This window comes from Lynx canadensis, chromosome C2 (assembly GCF_007474595.2).
Source record: "Lynx canadensis isolate LIC74 chromosome C2, mLynCan4.pri.v2, whole genome shotgun sequence".
Classification (NCBI taxonomy): domain Eukaryota; kingdom Metazoa; phylum Chordata; class Mammalia; order Carnivora; family Felidae; genus Lynx; species Lynx canadensis.
Window position 1 is genome coordinate 7081852 of NC_044311.2, and position 23402 is coordinate 7105253.

Genomic DNA, 23402 nt, shown 5'->3' on the forward strand with positions numbered 1-23402 from the left:
GGCGGTGCAGAAGCTTTTTATCTTGATGAGGTCCCAATAGTTCATTTTTGCTTTTATTTCCCTTGCCTTCAGAGACATGTTGAATAAGAATTCGCTGCAGCTGGCTCTCTCTCTCTTTTTGTTTAAGTTTATTTACTTATTCTTGAGAGAGAGAATGAGAGAGAGAGAGTACATGAGTGGGCAGGGGAGGGGCAGAGAGAAAGAGGGAGAGAGAATCCCAAGCAGGCTCCACGCTGTCAGTGAGGAGCCTGATGAAAAGCTCGGACTCACGCATGAACCGTAAGATCACAACCCGGGCCAAAAGCAAGAGTCAGACCCTTGCTGACCGGTTGCTTTTATCCCACAGATGGCACACTTTTCTGACAATTGCCAAAATCTGTGCTTCTTGAACTTCAGTTCTTTGATCCCAAAGAAGCACTCATTTGCCTCTGACGGTGGCTCTTTGCTCTCAGGTTGGCAAAGGTACACCCCAAGCGGGAACCTCATCCTCCAACGGCTTTTCTCCCAGCGTGAGGGCAGGGGAAGTCTTCAAGCCGTCGGGAAAACAACAGACAGTAACAAGAACGTATCGATAACCCACTCTGAGTGGTGAGTGAATGGGGTCTGGCTGCAGGGGTTCAGTGGGAAAAGGTCTGTGGCCCCTGGAGACAAAAAACAGTTTTTCCAGAATCATGGACCTGACAGGCCAGACGTTGCCGATAGACCATGTCTGCCATTGTGTAGAAGTATCCCCACCGATGCCTATGCCTAAGTTGAGTCCTCTTAAATGCACTAGAGGGGGCGAATGAATCCAAAAACCAAAAAATGGGGTCTTCCCAGGGAGCCGGGAAGAACCACGCAGCCACCTTGGGTCTCCCAAAGCCCCAACTGTTCATCTAACGTGCAGCTGCTGTTTCCCAACTTAATTTCTCTGGTTCCGGAGAGGACTGTTGCCATGTTACAAGGACATCGGGGTGGCAAGAGTCTGGGAAAGAGGGGTCATTTTTCTGCGGAGGCAGAACGGACTTCCTGCACCTGTGCCGCAAGCTTTACAGAGTGTGTAGCTCGTGCTTTTGCAGAGAAGTCAGCCCGGGCGTTTTCCCAGTGCTCAGGTTTCGTCCTTCTAGAGGAGCCTCAATTGTGAGGACAACAGCTTCAGAATGTAAGAGAACAGAAGCAAGAAGATGGTGTCCTTGTGGCCCCCTTCTTAACTTTGAAGACTTCAGACCGTGTGTGAAGTTTGCAAATAAATGTCGTTGGCTAAGGTTCAGGGCGTGACTGTCCCTTTCGTGCACAAGGAAAGGAAAAGGTTTTGAACCCTCCGGTAGCTTGAAAGCAGGTGGTGCTTGCAAAGCTTATTGTAACCTTTCATTTCATTTTATTTTATTTTATTTGCTTTTTTAAAAGTTTATTTATTTACTGAGAGAGAGCACGCACCCACACAAGTTGGGGAGGGGCAGAGAGAAGGAGAAACAGAATCCCACACAGGCTCCACACCATCAGTACAGAACCTGATGCAGGGCTCGAACTCACGAACTCTGAGATCATGACCTGAGCTGAGATCCAGAGTTGGACACTCAACCGACTACACCACCCAGACACCGCTTGTTTTAGCCTTTTAAAAGCCTGCTCATGGGGGCACCTGGGTGGTTCAGTCGGTTAAGTGTCCAATTTCTGCTCCCGTCATGATCTCACAGTTTCGTGAGTTCTAGCCCCGCGTCGGGCTCTGTGCTGACAGCTCGGAGCCTGGAACCTGCTTTGAATTCTGTGTCTCCCTCTCTCTGTGTTTCTCCCCTGCTCGTACTCTGTCTCTCTCTCTCTCTCAAAAATAAATAAAGATTAAAAAACTTTTTTTTTTAAATATTTTTTTCAACGTTTATTTATTTTTGGGACAGAGAGAGACAGAGCATGAACGGGGGAGGGGCAGAGAGAGAGGGAGACACAGAATCGGAAACAGGCTCCAGGCTCTGAGCCATCAGCCCAGAGCCCGACTTGGGGCTCGAACTCACAGACCGCGAGATCGTGACCTGGCTGAAGTCGGACGCTTAACCGACTGTGCCACCCAGGCGCCCCTTTGGATGTAAATTTTAAAAAATAAAAAATAAAATTAAAAAAATGTAAAATAGTAAATGAGAAAAATGTAAAATAGTAAAAAAAATATTAAAAAAATTTTTTTTTAATTTTTTTTTTCAACGTTTATTTATTTTTGGGACAGAGAGAGACAGAGCATGAGCGGGGGAGGGGCAGAGAGAGAGGGAGACACAGAATCGGAAACAGGCTCCAGGCTCTGAGCCATCAGCCCAGAGCCTGACACGGGGCTCGAACTCCCGGACCGCGAGATCGTGACCTGGCTGAAGTCGGACGCTTAACCGACTGAGCCGCCCAGGCGCCCCTGGCATATGGATTATTTAAAATAAAAGTTACTTAAGAAACAGCCGGTGCAAGAACACTCAGACCCTCCTCTGTCCTCTGAAAAGCAGGAAACAAGTCTCTTATGTAAAAATTACCCTCCCTGTGCTAAGAAGTAAAAAGGCATCCTTATCCTCAGAGACGGGAACTTGAAAGCTGAGAAAACTGTAGAAACAAATCTTGTTACTTTTTTTTCTTAACCTACCACCTCAGCCTAACTTCTGCTTGGAATTCCCTACTAACTAACAGCCAAACACCTGTTTTCTTTATCCTGTCAATTCCTCACAAGTTTATTGTCTCTTTGTCTAAAATGTATGAAAACTGTCTGCCTTAGTTATTTCTTTGGGTCTCAAATTCATTACTGGGCCTCCGTGGGCGTATAATAAAACTCTGGGCTTTTTTTCTCTTATTAATCTGTCTCATGAAAATGTAATTCTGGGGGGCGCCTGGGTGGCTCAGTCGGTTAAGCGTCCGACTCTGGCTCAGGCCATGATCTCACGGTCTGTGAGTTCGAGCCCCGCGTCGGGCTCTGTGCTGACCGCTCAGAGCCTGGAGCCTGCTTCGGATTCTGTGTCTCCCTCTCTGTCTGTCCCTCCCCTGCTTACACTCTGTCTCTCTCTCTCTGTCTCTCAAAAATAAATAAACATGTAAACAACAAAAAAAAAAAAAAAAGAAGAAGAAGAGATACGTCACAGATTTTTGGGCACCTCAATTAAATTAGGGGAGTTTTGTTGGAATTCTTCCTCTTCTGTGTCAAGGACAGACCGTGAGGAACATAAAAGATCGGGTTCAAATTGGTCAGGAATTATAAGGCGAGGTCTCCATGGGAGGCAAAACACATTAGCCCTTTTAATTTAGACAGAAGATCTCTGCCTGGGGACCGGGACTGCACCGCAGTGGAGTGAAAGGTCCCAGAGCCATTTGTACTGGTTGTGATACAAAATCTCTCTGAACTTTGTGAGATACCCCCACCATGGAAACTTCCTTTTCACTCTGAGGGATTTGTTGTTTTATAAGGGTGGGGTTTAAATTAGAAAGCATAGCTCAGTAGAATTTGACAAGGCAGGGGCGCCTGGGAGGCTCAGTCGGTTAAGCGTCCGACTTCGGCTCAGGTCATGATCTCGCGGTCCGTGAGTTCGAGCCCCGCGTCGGGCTCTGTGCTGACGGCTCAGAGCCTGGAGCCTTTTTCCGATTCTGTGCCTCCCTCTCTCTGACCCTGCCCCGTTCATGCTCTGTCTCTCTCTGTCTCAAAAATAAAATAAACGTTAAAAAAAAAAATAAAAAAAAAAAAGAATTTGACAAGGCAGCCCATTAATTTTAATTTTAGGTTCCCCTCGGCTGTTTAGGGGAGTCATTGGTAATAGTTTCCCGGAGATCCCCTCAGAGCCGGTCACCTGTGGGTGAAGCACATACGGGGTCCTTCCTTTGAAGGTAGACGTGAGGACATTTGAGAAGAATTTACAGAGGACCTTCGAGGACAGTCTCTTTTCCAGAATCCCAGTCATTGTTTTGTAACTGAGGCATTATTCTTTGGACCAGCATTTTTTTCTGATGATGGACCCCTGGCTGGCAAGGGAGCAGGGTGGGGTGGGGGGTGGGGTAGAGGCAACGGGGGAGGCCCCAGGTATTATTTTGAGATTTTGGCCTTGATGCTGTTGTAGCTATTGGTGGATTTTTGCTTGTGATCTTGCCCAGGGTCCTTTCAAAACGCTCAGCTGTGGTGGTCTTGAACTCAGTCAGGCAGTGGTTTCCCACCTTATTTGCAAGCACTGATTTCAGGAGATAATCCATTTACAGGAAGAGCGGCTAGGGCAGGCCGGGTGAGTTTATTTATTGCACGGAGCCCCAAATGCCGTAGAAAAAGGCCTTCCGAACACGCTTTAAAATCTGCCACAGATTTCTTTATTTTGTCTGCATGTTTGTATAATAGACCAATCGGGGTGAGCAGGAAAGCCTCTAGGAATGGCTTGTAAAACTCCAGTTTCTATTTGGCCGGCCCTTTCTGGTTGAGGATCTCTCATTAATCACTCGTGGGGTTTTGCCATCTGCTTCCTGGACCCATCTGGGCTTCCCCAGCTCCTGCCACCAAGTGCACAAGCTGACAAAGATCTGGCCGCCCGGGGCCACAGGACTGGATAACGACTCTAAACTTTTCAAAAAACTTTTTTAAAAAAAATATTTACTTATTTATTTTGGGGGGGGAGAGCAAAAGCAAGGGAGGGACAGAGAGAGAGAGAGAGGGAGAGAGAATCCCAAGCAGGCTCCACACTGTTAGCACAGACCCTGATGCGGGGCTTGAACCCATGAACTGTGAGATCGCGACCTGAGCGGAAATCGAGAGTCGGTCGCTTAACCGACTGAGCCACCCACCCAGGCGCCCCGGGAGCAAAATCTTTTGAGTTTCCTCCATAGGTAGAGCAAATTCTGTAACCTTGGCCCTGGAGTTCAGTCTTTGACCAAAGAATGATGATGAAACCTGGGCGGGTTTGTCAGTGATGTTGGGCAATTCTACTTGAAAAGGTAGCGGTCTAATCTCTTGAAAAGGTAACGGGAGGGGCGGAGGAAGGCGGTTCAGACAAAGAATTAGTAAAATGTGAGCACTCAGGGAGGGCCTGGGGGGCAGTAGGAACCAGGCCAGTCCCAGCACCTTGCGTTTTAGATACCTCTTGCAACTTTTTCATTAGCCTTCTGTAATGAGTCTTTTAGTGAAGCTATTTTGGGATCTTCAAGCCAAGTTTCTGCGGACCAGTTAAAGTAGCTATCCCATTTGGTTTATTCAACGTGGGATCACCTTGTGCGTTTCTTCAATGAGCGATCGTGTTTAACTGGAATGTAGCCCATCATGGCCGCCGCAACACTACATTACTTTCAGTAAAATTTTGCCATTTTGCCAGATAACTGCAGCTTCCGGGACTGTAGTTCCCGAACACAAAGTAAGCCCAAGTGTCAGAGGGTGGCACGCACGCTTAAGTCTTCAGATATAAGGAACCCTGCTTAAACAAGTTTTGTTCACCTGAGGTCTCCTGCTGGACCCAGTCCAGTTCTTCAGTTGGACCCAGACTAACTCCCACCAGAGCCTCAAACCATTCTTAATTGGCGAGCGCTGGAATTTTCCACTCAGAAACCTGGGGATTGAGATCTGAAAGGCTAGGAGCTTGGTTCTGGGCGGAGCTGTGTGCCCGCTCCCTTGGCACCGGGAAGAACCCTCTGCCAGCTCAATGTGCCCTACAAGGGAAAGCCAGTTCCATCGGGACCTTGACGTGGATGGCAGAGCTCAGAACTGAGAGGAGCTTACCCACCACAACCCCCAGAAATGGCGAGAAAGATGGCGAACTCAAAGGCCTTGAAGGGGCCCATGTCTGCGTTTCTCAGTGACCCCCAAACTCTGCCGGCAGTCCCCCTCAGGTCTTGTCGCTGTTATCAGATCTGTCAAAGAACAAAAATTCAGGGTCACCCGGAGCTTGAATTGCTGCTTGAGGGTATGGAAGACAATGGCCGAGAACAAGCGAAGGGGCAGAAGTGAAGGATGCGTTTCATATAGGCAGACAAAAAACCCTTTAAGACTAAAAGCAAAGCCAAGCCAGTTACCAGACATCTTGAGAAGATAAACACTGTGAACGATGAAAAAGTTAAGGGAGCGAAGAAAGCTTTTGTAGATACACGAAAGGAACTCATTTCTCAACAGCCGATTCCTCACGAACACAAACCAGTTCATACTGGTCACGAACACAAACCAGTTCATGCTGATGAGGCAATTAATGGTTCAGTTGGAATACGCCAGTGGTACATCCCATGTCCCCCAGAGGCCCCGATACATTAAATGTTTTCTATGGTTTTGTTTTTAAAAGTCTTGTGAATGTACAGGCAATGGCACATTTTAAAAATAAACTACATAAGCAGATCTTTGCTATAATCTAGGAGAGGGGAATGTCGGAGGTCCAAACGTGATAAACTTCAAGCCGGAAAACAGAAGGCACTTCACAGAATCTGTTCATTGCATCAGGTGATAGATCCTTGTTTATATCCTTCACTTTCTGAGTGGCAGTGAGTATATGTTTTAAGGGGAGCATGGAAATATGGACAGTTTCGTGGCAGTAAAAAATGTAAGACAGCGCCTGGGGGGCTCAGTCGGTTATGTGTCTGACTTTGGCTCAGGTCGTGATCTCACGGATCATGGGTTCGAGCTCTGCCTTGAGCTCACGCTCAATGTTCTCTCTCTCTCTCAAAATAAAACACATAAAAAAGTAAGGCAAACAAGTAATGAGCCCTTGGCCAACTTTTTTTTTGTTTTTCATGTTTAATGACCTGAAGTCCACTTTAACATTCCTCTCATAAGAGGAAAAAAACCCGAAGGATTCAGAATCGGAAGGAACAGTGAAAACACAGAATGTGATTACTTGAGGGTGGGGGTTTGGTGGGTATTAAATCACTTTCTCCCCCGAAAAAAAAATTCAACTGAGTAACCCTGAGACCTCATCAGCTTTATCCAACAGTCCATGAATACAGCAGTATCCCACCTGATAAATAAGCTCTCCGAGGAGCTGTACAAAGTGCAAGGCTTTTATAGGAAGGAGGGCAAGATAAGGAGGTTATTAGCGAAAGAAAAAGAAAAAAGGGATTATTTCAGGCAGGGTTACCCTCCCTTAGGGGAAGGCAGAGGTCTTACCGGGCAGATGACCTCACTAATGTTAACCAGGAAATGCCAGACTGATTGGTTTAAAATTCCACTGCTGGGAGAGGTTGAAACTACAATTAAGTCTTGGTTTGTTGTCCTGTGGGCAAATGACTCTAGCTTTGGGTCTATTATTTCTTCTGCTTTTTAACAGTTGTAAGAATGATCAATGCACAAGGCAGATGTTCAAATCTAAGGTGAAGTATTCAACCAGGGGTAATTAAAAGTAAACCTCTCTCGGGGCGCCTGGGTGGCGCAGTTGGTTAAGCGTCCGACTTCAGCCAGGTCACGATCTCGCGGTCCGTGAGTTCGAGCCCCGCGTCAGGCTCTGGGCTGATGGCTCAGAGCCTGGAGCCTGTTTCCGATTCTGTGTCTCCCTCTCTCTCTGCCCCTCCCCCGTTCATGCTCTGTCTCTCTCTGTCCCCCCCCAAAAAATAAATAAACGTTGAAAAAAAAAAATTAAAAGTAAACCTCTCTCCTAGAATTTCCTTTCATCTCTCTCCTGAGATGGACTCATTATTTCTTGCCCTTTTCTTGCTTCGTTTTTTCCCTTATTTTGTTGGCATACATCCCAAGTACTATGACAGGTGTGTTTATGCTACCCTCACGTTGTGTTGGTAGTTGAGCTGGGTCTAGAATTCTAGAATTTTGAAGGCTTGGGGTTTGGCTTCTAGGCCCCAAGGTTACTGATGAGTCTGATACTCCTTTGCAGGTGACATTTACTGCTGTTACAATATATAGTTTCATTCCAGAAGCTTTTTAGATTGCGTCTGAATTCCTAGTTCTGAAACCTGACCATTTGTGTCTGGTTGTGGGTCTTCCATTTGGTCTATTCAGCACTTGGAGGGTCTTTCCATCTGATGAAGACTGTATCTCCAGCTACCTACATGAATTAACCTAGCCCTTCATTCCAGCCATGAGTGGGTAACCACCAGCTGCCAGACATCTGTGTAAAATCAACAAACTGAGGAAGGACCAAGATGAACAAAACAAAAAACAAACAAAAACAAAAACAAAAAACAGATATAATTCGGGAAACCAGAAATTTTAAACTGCTGTCTGCTTCCTAAGTTCATGACTATCCAAAGCTCAAGTGGCCCAGTGTGCGATTCAGTAACTGTCCTTCTTTTCCTTATTCTATTCACTTTCTTCCTCTAGACAATGATTTTATAACTTTGCCTCTCTTTTCAGACCTCCAGTGTGGCCTCCCAAATCCTCATCCGCAAATGATTACCTTGATTTCCCTAAGAATTAGAAGAGTCAGGAGAGAATTCCCATGAACTCCCAACACTGCATCTACCCAATTACCTGGTCCGGTGCCTGCCCTCTGCCTTTCTCTTACTATGGAGTAATTGTCCCTGCTCTCAGTTGAGCCCAGCTGCTTCCCCATGCCCTAGATCCCATCCCTTCTCTTCATCGTAGGGACGTAGATTCACCACTGTCTCCCTCTCTCCTGCCTCCTGGTTTCTCTCTCTCTACAGTATCATTCCCATCAGCATGCAAACATGCAGGTGTTTCCACATATTAAAACACAACAAACGATCCTCCACAACCCTCGTCTAGCTACTGCCTTTCTTTCATCTTCCCTTTGCAGGGAAACTCGAAAAACTTGTCTAAACTAGTTGCCTCTGATTCCTTATCTCCCATTCTCTCTTTAATCAAAGATTTTGCCCCCATCATTCTACCAAAATAAATCTTGTTGAGATCAACAATGGTGTCCTTACACTTATTTTTAAAGTTTATTTAGTTATTTTGAGAAGGGGGGGGGCATGAGAAAGGGAAGGGCAGAGAGAGAGGGGGAGAGAGAGAGAGAGAGAGAGAGAGAGAGAATCCCAAGCAGGCTCTGCACTGTCAGCTGGAAGCTTGACGCGGGGCTCCAACTCACAGACTGCAAGATCACGTCCTGAGCTGAAACCAAGAGTCAGATGTTTAACCAACTGAGCCACCCAGGTGCCCCGACAATGGTGTCCTTATAACTAAATCCATTGGTTGATCTTCAGGTCCCATCTGACGTTGGGCTCAGGCAATCACTCCTTTGAACACTGTCTTCACTTGGCTTCCAGCACTCCACATCCTCCCAGTTGACCTCCGACCTCACTGGCAGAACCTCCTCTCTCTCTGTTGCTGGTTTATCCTCTCTTAACATTGGAATCTCCAGGACTAAGTCCTTGAACTCTTATCTACACTCTTCATTAACTTCTTCTTCTTCTTTTTTTTTTTTTTTTTAACATTTATTTATTTTTGAGAGACAGGGCATGAACAGGGGAGGGGCAGAAAGAGAGGGCGACCCAGAATCTGAAGCAGGCTCCAGGCTCTGGGCTGTCAGCACAGAGCCCAGTGTGGGGCTTGAACTCACAAACTGTGAGATCATGACCTGAGCTGAAGTTGGAGACTTAACCAACTGAGCCACCCAGGAGCTCCTTAAACTTCTTTGTAAAGACCATTTATATACAATATCTACAGCCCTAACTTCTCTAATCTCAAGACTTGTGCATTTAACTGCCTATTTAACATATGCTTTTAGATGTCAAATAGACACCTCATGCTTAGCAAGTCCAACACTGAGCTCCCGATCTCATCGTCTCTCCTCCCAAATGGCTCCTCCCATAGTCCCCCCTCCTCTAGAAGAAAATGGTAATCAGGTCTCCTAGTACTCTACCTAAGAACATGAGAATCCTCTCTTCTCACACAACACATCTCATGCATTATACATTATACATTATATACTATACCCATTTTATATCCAGAACCTGACGTCTTGTAATCTCCTCCCCCTGGGCCATATTACCTAGAAGACACCTGGACCTTCTGGAATAACATCCTAACTAGAATAACCACTTCTTTCTAGTTTGTCGGGTACTTTTCTGATTTTCTCATTGCAAGTTCAGTCTCAAGAAACCCCCTCAGCCCCAGGGCAAGCCGGGATAATTTTTCATTCTACTTCTACCTGGGCTCTGCTTCTTCAATAGCACCCCTATAGTCTATTCTCCATGCAAATAGGGTGATTCTACTGAGAAGCAAATTTTGTCGTCTCACTTCTCTTCTCAAAACCTTTCAGTGGCTTCCCACACCACTCAGAGAGAAAGTGGTTGTTTTCAGTGGCCTCTGAGACTGCGGGATCCACAGGCTTAAAGGCAAAGATGGAGAGTTCCATTTTGAGCAAGTCGATAGTCAGGTACTTGCGGCATGTGGCCATTGGCACTGTCCAGAACCGAAGGAAGAATTGAGAACATATTCTGTTTCGAAAACAAGGCAGATGGTTATGGAAAAAGTTGTAAGTAAGATTTCTAGGTAATTAGAAATATTTGTTAAATTGAAAAACAAAATTATAGTAGGACTGAAAGACAAAATTACATAATCTGTCTTTGGGGATACTCATGATAAATAAATGTCATACACATATAATTCGCTTACATATTATTTCAAATACAAAACATAGAAGTTATAAAAATATGTATCTTTGTAACACAATGCCCTGAACTCCCGGAATCTTCAGTGCACCTCTTCCCAAACCAAGGACACACAAGCCTCCAACTCGGAAATCAGAAATCAGCATTGAGACAACACTGACGTCCTATTCAAGGACCATTCAAATTTCACCCACTATTCAACACTGTCTCTTTCCTGTTTGGTTCATGCTTTTCACTTGATAATCACATGTCTTTGTCTTCTTTAATCTAGAACAGTTCCTTTGTCTCTCCCTGTCCTCACAACCTTGCACTTTTAAAGACTACCAACCTTTCAATCTGCACGATGTAGCTCGACCTGGTCTCCTCAGGACAGGACTCAGACATGCATTCTTGGGAGGAATATACAGAAGTGATGCCGTTCCCTTCCCGCTGCATCACATCAGGAGGCTCCTGACATTGACCTGTTCTACCGCTAGTGACATTAATCTTGATCCCCTGGTCAGTTTGGTGTCTGCTAGGTTTCTCCACATTGCATCATCGTTTCCCTCTTTGTGATTGAGAAGTATTTTGTGAAAAGATGCTCTCAAACTATGCCAATATCCTCATCTCACTAAACCTCCATTCATTTGATTGATACCCATTGATGGTTCTTGCCTGAATTAATCACCCATGTGGTCGGTGGTTGTCAAGTGGCCATTTTCTGTTACCATCATTCCTACTGCATTTATCAGTTGTCAATTCTACTATAAGGAAGAGATTTCCCTTTTCCTTCGCTTATTTATATCAGTGTAGGATCGTGGATTCTTATTTTATTCAATGGATTTAACTCATCAGTATCATTATTTTTATATCAAATCATTCCAGATTTGGACGGCAAGGGAGCCTCGTCAGAATCAGCTTCTATGTCCTTTGGATATGTATCCATAATTTTTTTTTCGTTACTCTTTGCTTTCTCACAAGAAAGTTTTCCAAGCTCATCTTATGAATTCCCCACCTAAGACTTGGAATCCACTGTTTCTCCAAGAAGTCCTGGAGTGAAGAGTATTTGGAAACTGAAATCCGGATACTTGGATGCTTATGATTCTAGGAGATCATCAATTATAGGCCTTCTCAGTGTACAGAGTGGGAACATATAGGCATATACACATACATGTGTGTGTGTACCTTACACACCACTATAAGTATTTCTACATCTATCTATCTATCTATCTATCTATCATCTTAAAGGCCCATGAGTTTGCATTGGTATCTCCAATTCTAATCTAATACCTCAAGATCATTTTTAGCCTTTCTCCTTTCCTTATCTGTAAATCTTTTCTCTATCAGCAAGGAAGCTGTCTCTCACTTTCTTCAATATGGTTATTTATATACTTAGTCTCTTTGTAAGTAATATCTGTACCACGTTGGCCACCTCCTTGGCTCCCAAGCCCCTCTGCTGCTACCTCTGTGGTCAATATCACCTCAACAGAAGGAGAAGGAAGGGAAGGGAAGAGAAGACTAAATTATATAGAAAGGAGGAAAGGAAGGAATATACATTTTTAGGATTGTTTGTTCTAGCTCTGTGAAAAATGTTGGCGGTGTTTCGATAGGGATTGCATTAAATGTGTAGATTGCTTTGGGGAGTATGGACAATTTGACAGTATATGTTCCCCCAATCCATGAGCATGGAATGTTTTTCCATTTCTTTGCATCATCTTCAATTTCTTTCATCGATGTTTTAAAGTTTTCAGAGTACAGATCTTTTACCTCTTCGGTTAGGTTTATTCCTAGGTATCTTATGGGTTTCGGTGTCATTGTAAATGGGATTGATTTCTTGATTTCTCTTTCTGCTGCTTCATTATTGGTGTATAGAAATGCAACAGATTTCTGTACATTGATTTCGTACCCTGCAACTCCGTGTCTCAATTCTAGCAATTTTTTGGTGGAGCCTTTCAAGTTTTTCTACATAGGGTATTGTATCATCCAAAAATAATGAAAGTTTGACTTCTTTCTTGCCAATTTGGATGCCTTTTATTTCTTTTTGTTGTCTGCTGAGGCTAGGACTTGCAATTCTGTGTTAAATAACCGTGGTGAGGGTGGCCATCCCTGTTTTGCTCCTCACCATTTCCCCACTGAAGATGATATTAGCTGTGGGTTTTTTCATAAATGGCCTTTTTTATGATGTTGAGGTATGTTCCCTCTAACCTTACTTGGCTGAGGGTTTTCATCACGATTGGATGTTATACTTTGTCAAAAGCTTTTTCTGCATCTATTGAAAGGATCATATGGTTCTTATCCTTTCTTTTACTACTGTGGTGTATTGTGTTGATTGATTTGCAAATATTGAACCACCCTGGCAACCCGGGAATAAATCCCACTTGACTTTGGTGGGTGATTCTTTCCATATACTGTTGGGTTTGATTTGCTAGTATTTTATTGACAATTCTTGCATCCATGTTTATCAGGGATATTGGCCTATAGTTCCCTTTTTTATTGGAGTCTTTGTCTAGTTTTGTTATCAAGGTAATGCTGGCCTCAGAGAATGAATTTGGGAGTTTTCTTCCCATTTCTATTTTTTGAAAGTTTGAGAAGAATAGGTATTTGCTCTTCTTTAAATGTTTGGTAGAATTCACCTGTGAATTTTCGTTTTTTGGGAGATTTAAAAAAAAATTTTATTTTAGAGAGAGAGAGAGCATGAGTTGGGGAGAGAGGCAGGGGAGAGAGAGGGAGAGAGAGCGAGAGAATCTTAAGCAGGTTATGCCTTGTGTGTGGGCTCAGCGCTTGATCCCATGATCCTGGGATCATGACCTGCCTGAGCCAAAGTCAAGAGTCAGACACTCAACTGACTGAGGCACACAGATGCCTCTGTTAGGAGATTTTTGATTACTGATTCAATTTCTTTGCTGGGTATCAGTCTGTTCAAGTTTCTATTTTCCTTTTTCAGTTTTGGTAGTTTATATGTTTCTAGGAATTCATCCATTTCTTCCAGGTTGTTTGCATTTCTGTAAGGTTGGTTGTTCTTTCTCCTCTCTCATTTGTGATTCTATTTATTTGGGTCCTTTCTTTTTTCTTTTTGATAAGTCTGGCTAGGGGGTTGTCAATTTTATTAATTTTTTTTAAAGAACCAGCTCCTGGTTTCATTGATGTGTTCTACTGATTTTTTAGTTTCTATATCATTTATTTCTGCTCTAATCTTCATTATTTCCTTCCTTCTTCTGGCTTCAGGCTTCATTTGTTTTTCTTTTTCTAACTCCTTTCCGTGTAAAGCTAAGCTGTTTATTTGCAATTTTTCTTGCTTCTTGAGGTAGACCTATATTGCTACAAACTTCCCTCTTACAACCGCTTCTGCTACATCCCAAAGGTTTTGGACCACTGGGTTTTCATTTTCATTTGTTTCTATGTATTTTTTAATTTTTTTGATTACCTGATTGAGCCATTTATTTTTTAGTAGCATGTTGTTTAGCATCCATGTCTTTGTGGACTTTCCAAATTTTTTTCTGGTGGTTGACTTCTAGTTTCATAGCGTTGTGGCCAGAAAACATGCAGGGTATGATCTCACCCTTTTTGTATTTGTTGAGGCTTGATTTGTGACCCAGTGCATGATTTATTTTGGAGAATGTTCATGTGCATCTGAAAAGAATGTGAATTTTGCTGCTTTAGGATATTCTGAATATATCTGTTAAGTCCATCTGGTCCAGTGTGTCATCCAAAGCCATTGTTTCCTTGTTGATTTTCTGTTAGATGATTTGTCCATTGTTGTGAGTGGGGTGTTAAAGTCCCCTGCTATTTTTATATTATTAATAATGAGTTCCTTTATGTTTGTTATTAATTTTTTATATATTTGGATGCTTTCATGTTGGGTACATCAACTTTTGGGGGAGGCATGCATAAATATTTACAGTTGGTAGATCTTATTGGATTGTCCTCATTATTATGATATAGTGCCCTTCTTCTCATGTTACAGTCTTTGGTTTAAAGTCAAGTTTGTCTGACACAAGTATTGTTACTCTGGCTTTGTAAAAAAAAAATTTTTTTTACTGTTTATTTTTGAGAGATAGAGACAGACAGAGAGAGAGACAGAATGTGAGCAGGGGAGGGGCAGAGAGAGGGAGACACAGAATCCAAAGCAGGCTCCAGGCTCTGAGCTGTCAGCACAGAGCCCGACATGGGACTTGAACTCATGAGCTGTGAGATCATGACCTGAGCCAAAGTCGGATGCTTAACCAACTGAGCCCCCCACGTGCCCCCACTCTGGCTTTTTTTTTTTTGACATCCATTTGCATGATAAGTATTTCTCCCCCTTACTTTCAACTCTGCCTGTGCCTTTAGGGTTAAAATGAGTCTCTTGTACGCAGCATATAGATGGGCTTGTTTGAGAACATGCTTTTTAAAAATTCTCTTTTTTAACATTATTTTTTAATTCTTCTGGAATTTTTTCTTTACAGTATGAGGCAGGAATCTTTTCCAAAACAGAGCAATCAATCATATTGTTGAAGAGTGTGTCCTTTCCTCTGCTTTAATCACAATTCCTCTGGCTGCGGTTTGTGTAAGGACTTGACTCGAGAATGCAAGGACAGCTCATGAATCATGTTGGCACCAGAACTAGAAAGTCAGGAACTGAGGATCCTCTCTATCTTTCAAGAGCCAAGTAGTTTGTCATCTTTCATGGGCCGCAGGACTTACTCATCATTGCTTCTCTCTGTCTCCTCCTCCTTACAAGCAGCTTCTTCTTCTAGTACATGTACCCTATGACCACCAGCCTCAATCTGTCTGAATTGGCCACTGGACTGCACACCATTATTGACTATAAGGTCTCTACAATGCTCATATTGTTAGACTAGTTTCCTGGGGACACCCCTACAGGGCTGTAGATAATATGAAGCAGTTTCTTTAAGAAGGATTAGTCATATGGGGGACACTGAGCATAGTCATACATTAAGTTCTCATAAGGAAGGCTTGTGTGTGTGTGTTTTAAAATCAATTTATAGATTTTAAGAAGTGAGGACATTTGGTAAAGGTCTTGTGAATCTGAAAATTAAGGATCAATTTGGGTTCGTGGATCATTTTTGAGAAACACTGATTTCAGTTCAGCATTTCAGCTCCTTAGATGAGTAAACTGAGGCCCAGAGAGGTCAAGGGATTTGTCCTGGTCCACGTGGTCTGTCAGTGGCAGAGCTGGTATGAGAACCAGGGTTGGCGATGGAGTAGGGCAAGCAAAACACCCAGGATGTGCAATTTAAGGAGGTTCTCACTCTCAGAGTCATGCCAGGGCCCCAGGTGCCTCCTGGCCTCACCCTAGGCCTAGCCCTGATTAACACTCTTAGGGTCCTGCTTACCAGGAGGGACATATCAAGCATATCTGGTTTGAAGGGTTTCAGTGAGGGGGGCTTATGGAGAATTTTCCTGCATTGCTACCTCCAAGGAGAAGTTCCTGAGGAATACAGGTCAAACTGGTTTTCCCAACATGAAGAATCTGATCGTTTGGATGGCTGCTCACTGAAGAAGCCTGAATTATCCTCTGTACTCAGAGTATGGAGGGCCCCCAGATCTGGGTACAGAGTTCCTGGCCTGGGCTATCTTTAGCAGGTTGCTGAGGGTTGCAGTATTTCTGAGACCTGGTGATGGATGCTTCTCTGTTCCCTCTTTCATAAAAATAGGCTTTCAGTCCAACCAGTCTTGTAGACTCTGTTCTTGCAAAAATGGAACCTGTTGAGTTATGGTTTCTCTTGTCTCCTGTCTGGTGTCTGCTTCCTTCATGCAGAACTGCTTACTAAGGGTCTTACCACTGGAGGATTTTAAGAAAGTTAGTGCTGGCTTTGTTGTTGGTTGAGACAAAAAAAAATCACCAAGATGGTCCGTAAGACAAGGAAGAAATAAGAGAGAGAGGAACAAAAGAGAAATACCCCGAACCACTTTGTGACCCTTCTTCTGCTCCCACCTGGTCCCACGCACAATCTTTCCCGCCTGGACTTCTCTCTTCTCTCATCCTAAAGTGGCGTATTCCCAACAGGGCAGCTGGAGTGATTTGTTAAAATATAAATCAGACAAGGAGATGAAATACAAGGCATTCAGATCGAAAAGGAAATGAAACGATCTCTATTTGCAGATGACATGATCTTATATTTAGAAAATCCTGAGAAATCCACTAAAAAACTATGAGAACTAATTAATGAGTTCACCAAAATTAGATCAGCTATAAAATCAATTGCATTTCTATGCACTTGTAGTGAACAATCCAAAGATGAAATTAAGAAAATAATTTCAGTTATAGTAGCATGAACAAGAAGTAAACACTTAGGAATAAATTTAACAGAGGAAATGCAAAATTTATAATCTGAAAAACTACAAAACATAGTTGAAAGAAATAGAGAAGATCAACATAAGTGGAAAACATCCCATGTTCATAATTCAGAAGACTGAATATTATTGAGATCATAATATGCTCCGAATTCTTCTATAGATTTAGTGCAACCCCTGTCAAAATCCCAACTGGCTTCTTTGCGTAAATTGACAATTGATCCTAAAGTTCATGTGCAAATTCAAGAGACCTAGAATAACTAAAACAATCTTGAAAAAGAAAAAGTTGGAGGACTCTCACTTTCCCATTTCAAAACTAATGACAAAGGAACATTAATCAAGACAATGTGGGACTGACAGAAGGATCTATATAGAAGAGAAGTGGGAATTCAGAAATAAATCCATGTATCTAAGGTTCATTGATTAAGGATGCCAAGATCATTCAACGAGGAAGGAATAGTCTTTTCCACAAACGGTACGGTATTGGGACAACTGGATAGCCACATGTCAAGGAATGAAGCCAGGCCCTCTACCTTGCACCATGCACAGAAATTAAATCAAAATGAATTAACGACTTACATGTAAAAGGCAAAACTCTTTTTTTTTTATTGCTTGCCAAGACAAGTCTTCCCCAAATTGGTTTAAGACTCATAGGTGTTCCTCTCCACAGAAATCTTTAGTAAAAAAAAAAAAAAAAAAAAAGGCAAAACTCTTTAAAAACATAGTTGTAAATCTTCATGACCTTGAATTTGGCAACACATTCTTTGCTATGACACCACAGGCATCAGCAACGAAAGAAAAAGATAGATAAATTGCGCTTTCAAAATTAAAAACTTCTGTGCTTCAAATGACACCATCCAGAAAGCCAAAAGACAATCCACAGAATGGGAGAAAATATTTGCAGATCTAGGATATATAAAGCACACTTACAACTCAAGACAAAAACAGATGGCCCAATTAAAAAATAGGTGAAGGAGGTGCCTGGGTGGTTCAGTCAGTGGAGCACCCAGCCCTTGGTTTCAGCTCGGGTCATGATCTCATGGTTCGTGGGTTCAACCCCATATCGTCCTCTGCTCTGACAGCGTGGATCCTGCTTGGGATTCTCTCTCCCTCTCTCTCTGCCCTTCCCCCGTTCTCTCTCTTCTCTCTCAAATAAATAATAAACTTTTTTAAAATAAGAAGTGTTAGCAAGAATGTGAAGGAACAACCGTCCTACATTGCTGGTGGGTGTGTAAAATGCAGCCACTTTAGGAAACAGTCTGGCGGTTTCACAGAAAGTTAAACATGGTTACCACTTGACCCAGCAATTCCGCTCCCAGGTATACACCAAAGAGAAATAAAATCACGAGCCCAAGTAAAAACTTGCATACGAATGTTCCTAGCACCATTACGCATCATAGCCAAAAAGTGGAAAACAACCGTGAACTCCATAACAGATGAATGGATAAACGAGATGTGGTATACATAGGCAATGAAATATTATTTGGCCCTACAAAGGAATGAAGGACTGACGCGTGCTGTAACATGGACAAATCTTGTAACATTACGCTGTAAGTGAAGGAGACCAGTCACACAAGAGCACATCTTATGCGATCCCATTTGTATGAAATGTCCCGAACGAGAAAATATACAGACACAGAAAGTAGATTGGCGTTCCTAAGGTCTGGGGTGAGGGGTGGCGAAAAGATTAGGGGGCGACATCTGAAGGGACAGGTTTGCTTTTGGGGGGTGATGAAGGGGTTCTAAAGCCCACTGCGGTGATGGCCGCACAAGTCTGAATATCCTGTGAAGCAGTGAGCCGTGCCCTTTACTGAGTCAGTGATATGGTATATAAATTCTGTCTCATTAAACTCACCCACGCCTACATCCATATCTATATCTATGATCACGTCCTGCCTCTGCCAAGCACTCTCCAAGGGCTCCCATCTCACCCAGAAGAGTCCGTTTCAAAGCCCTGACGATGACCTACAGGGTCCACTAGGATCTGGTACCCCACTACCTCTCTGCGTTTACCTTCTCCCTTTGCCGTTCCTGTACCTAGACTGCTTTTCTCCCAGATAACTGCAAGGCTCATTCCCTTCCTCCCTTCAGACCTCTTCTCAAATTGATGAGATTTCCTCCCACCGTCCAATTAAAAATCACAGTTCTTGGGGCACCCGAGTGGCTCAGTCAGTTAAGCGGCTGACTTTTGGTCTTGGCTCCGGTCACGATCTCGCCGTCCCTGGGATCAAGCCCCCATGGCGGGCTCTGCGCTGACAGCAAGGAGCCTGCTTGGGAATCAATCTCTCCCCCTCTCCTGCTCTCTCTCTCAAAATAAACAAACATTTGTAAACAATCACAATTCTTGCCCCATTGCCTTGCTCTATTTTTCACTTCTATGGCACCTACCGCCTTCCTAGCGGGGATGATATTCGAAATATTTAACGACCCACACTATAGGTATAGAAATACAGAGTGTGGGATTGAGCGTATAGATCCTAGAGACCCCTGCTGGGCTGCCTATCAACTCCCTAGGATCACAAGGAGCTGGGGGCAGGTGGTGTTCCTGGAAAGAGTCCGGGAAGCTAGGGGGCACTTAGCCTTAGGGCAGATGTACGGAACTATCTCAACTACTCTGCCTCACTGCGACATTCCTGATGAGTATCAGCTGTTTGCACCATGTTACATCAGTTTATTATTATTATTATTATTATTATATTTATTATCAAACTCTCCTGTGGGGGCCCAGGGCAGGCCACCCCAAGATGGACCATCTTTACATATGGACTATTTTGAATTAAAGCTACTTAAGAAACGGCAAGGGCAGGAAGAACACCCCGACCCCGGTTTGGTCGATAAATCTCCCGAGTGAAAGGTACCCTCCCTTCACCAGCCGGTGAAGAGACATGCTCATCATCAGAGACAGAGAATTTAGGACTGAAGAAGCCCATGGAAACAAACCTTGTTACTTTTACTAATTTATTACCCCAGCCCAGATTGTCCTCAAAATTCCCCGGGAATTAAAACTTCCAAACAGAAGTTTTCTGTGTCCTGTCGATTCCTCTCTACACTCAGGTTCCTTTGTCTGAAAATTATAAAAGCTGCCTGCCTGGGTCATTTCTTGGGGTCTCAGTTTCGTGACTGGGCCTCCATGTGCACACAGTTCTACTTTGTTCTTTTTTCCTGTTCATCAGACTCGTGGTGATTTAATTCCTAGAGCGGCTAGAAGACGCTTGAAGGGGGGAGTAAATGACCTTGGTCGGAGTGATATTGGCGAAACCATGTGGGCAAAAGTTCGCCTGGAGTGCATTTAAGAGAGAATGGAAGGAGAGAATATGGAGTCAGGAAACAGGAAAGAAAACATTTATTTGTTTTATTATTATTATTATTATTATTATTTAAAGAAGGAGAACACAAGGTAATTGGGTTTCCATCTTCCTGCGAGACAGGGATCTGTCTGAATTCCAGGTTCGAGCCTGGGGTCTCTTTTCTGCTCCTGGGTCCTCAGTGGCTTCCGTCGCCAGGACCTCCCTACGTGGCTGTCTACCTCCCATGGTCCCCTCCCCCTCTGTTCTTTGGGCTTTAGAGATGGGTTGTAGTATGGAAGGGGAAGTGGTGTGAAGAGGTGTTTTTAAAATTAATGCTTTATCATTTTTTTCTGTCAGTTTAATATTACTTTATTTTATTTTGTATTATTTTATTTTTAGTACGCTTCACACCCAGCGTGAAGCCCAACGCAGGGCTTGAACTCACGACCCTGACATCAAGATCTGAGCCGAGATCAAGAGTCAGACGTCTAACCTGCTGAGCCACCCAGATGCCCCAATGTTTTTTATTTTTTGATTAACGCTTTTGTTTGGAGATAATAGCAGATTGACACGCAGTCGTGAAGAACAACACAGAAAGACTCCACGTACCCTTTCCCCAGTTTCCCCTAATGGTAACATCTTATCTCCCGGGGAACAGTATCTCCACCAGATGGTCGCCATTGGCCCACCCTCAGGATACAAAGCATTTTCACCACCACGAAGATCCCCGGCGTTGCCTTTAAGAGCCTTACCCCATCCTTAACCTCCGGCAACCACCAATCTGTTATCCATTTCTACCATTTTGTCATTTCAAGAAGGTTAAATGAATGGAATCGTGGAGTGATGTGACCTTTGGGGATTGGCTTTTTTTCCCACTCTGCATAATTCTCTGGAGATTCGTCTGGCTTCTTGTATCAATAGCTCATTGGTTTTTGTTGTGGCTTGACTTCGTATACTCTTTGCGGTCTTTTGCAGAGCCAAGATTTTATAATTTGACGATGCCCAGCATCTTGACTTTTTTACTTTATGGATTATACTTTTGGTGTCAAGTCTGAGAACTCTTTGCCTAGCCCTTGATCCTGAAGATATTTTTTTTTCCAACTATTTTACAGCTTTATGTTTTACATTTAGGTTTGAGATCCATTCTGAGTTAATGTTTCCAGAAGATGTGACACCTAGGTTATATTTGGTTAGTGCAATTCTGGGTAACTCACTAGGTTAAGTGTCTGACTTCGGCTCAGGCCATGATCTCATGGTTTGTGGGTTCGAGCCCCGCACTGGACTCTGCCCTGTCGGTGCAGAGCCTGCTTGGGATTCTCTCTCTCCCTCCTCCTCTCTCTCTTCCCCTCCCCCACATGTGCTGTTCTCTCTCTCTCTCACTAAATAAATAAATAAACTTAAAAAAAATGAAGTGCGTCTCTTCTAGGTAGCATATTGTTCAGGTATGTTCTTAAATCCCCCTGCAATTTCTATATTTTAATTCATGTATTTAGATTGTCTTCATTTGATGTAATTATTGATGTGTCAGGACTTAGGTCCGCTATTGTAGCTCTTGTTCTCTCTCTCCCTCTGTTTCTGCTTTTTTTTTTTTTTTTTTTTTACTGTCTTCCTGTGGGTTGTTTGAGCATTTTCTAGAAATCAATTTTGATTTATCTGTAATGTTTTTGAGGTTATCTTTCTGAATAGCTTTTTTAGTAATAGCTTTTGGTGTTACCTTATATATATGTCACTCATCACAGTGCACTGATGACATTTTACCAGCTTGAGTGACAGGGGACAACTTTGCCTTCCTTTATATCCCCCATTTAAATATTTCTTCCATACACATTGAGAACCACATGGAGGGTGTTATAATTTTGTTTTTATTAGCAAACATAACTTAGAAAACTCAAGAAGACACAAAAAAAAGAAAACTCAAGAGGATAGGCAAAGCGTATTTACCCGTATTTTTGTTTACCACATTCTTCCGTCCTGCTGTTGCTCCCAAGTTCCTTTTTTTCTTGTTTCTTTTGTTTCGAGAATGTCCTTTAGGGTAGGTCTGCAGGCAACGTGTTCTCTTAGGTTTATCTTCCTTGGACAATGTCTTGATTTCCTCTTCATTTCAGAAGGATAACGTTTTCAGTGGTATATGATTCTGAATCAAACGTTCTTTCCTTTCAGCGTTTTCCTTCTGACTTTCCGTTTCTGATGAGAAATCTGTTGTCAGCTGAATTGTTTTTGCTCTTATCTGTGAATTGTCACCTTTCCTTTGCCTTTTCAAGATCCTATCTTTGTTTTGAGATTTCAGAAGTGTGACTATTGTGTCTCGGTGTGAATTTCTTCGGGGTTTCTTTCCCATTTGGGGTTTTCTCAGCTTGTTGAATCTGTAGGTTTATGTCTTGGGCCATTATTTCTTCAAGTGCTTTTTCAGGCTGGCCGTCTTTCTTCTTTCCTTCCAGGGCTTTGATGATGTGAACGTTAGCTCTCTTGTACTCTTGCATGTCGCTGAATGTCGGTTTTTTTTTTTTTTTCTATTTTCTCTCCATTGTCCTATTGTTAAGTTCATGAATTCTTTACTTTGTCTCCTCCATTCTGATGCTGAGCTCATCCACTGTTTATTTATTTGTTTATTTTTATTTCAGAGGGAGAAAGAGAGAGAACAAGCAGGAGAGAGAGGCAGTGGGAGAGTGAGATTCTTAAGCAGGCTCTATGCTCAGCACAGAGCCTGATGTGGGTGGGGCTCGATCCCACGACCCTGGCATCATGACCTGCACTGAAATCAAGAGTCAAATGCTCAACTGACTGAGCTACCCTGGCGCCCCTGTTTTTGTTTTTGTTTTGTTTTGTTTTGTTTTAAATTTTGGTTATTACGTTTCCCAGTTGGAAAATTTCCATTTTGTTCTTTTTAATTACCAAGACTTTATATTTCCTGGCTGAGAACTTCTATTTTTTTTTTTCATTTGTTTCAAGCGCATTTGTCCGAGAATTCTAACATCCTTGACATCTTGGTGTTGCCCTATTGACCGTCTTTTGATTCAGTTGGAGACTTTTGGGGTTTGATATGGTAGATGATCTTTTATTGAAATCTGAACATTTGGGGCACTATGTTATGAGACTCTATTTAAACCTTCAATTTCAGCTAGCTTCCGCTTGCTACCCCACATTCAGGGGAAGGGGTGGTGTTATAGCTCGCGGAGGCAGAAAGTCCAGATTCCCTACTTGGCCTTTGTCGGCACCTTTGTTGGCCTTTGTTGGCAACGAAGGAGGGAAACCCTTGGTTGCTGTTTGCCGTGTGTGTCGCGTTCGGACTCCCATCGGGCGTCCGCTGATACTTCTTTGGCCACAGGGGGTGGGAGGGCCTTGTTACTGTTCCCCACATGAACTCCGGTG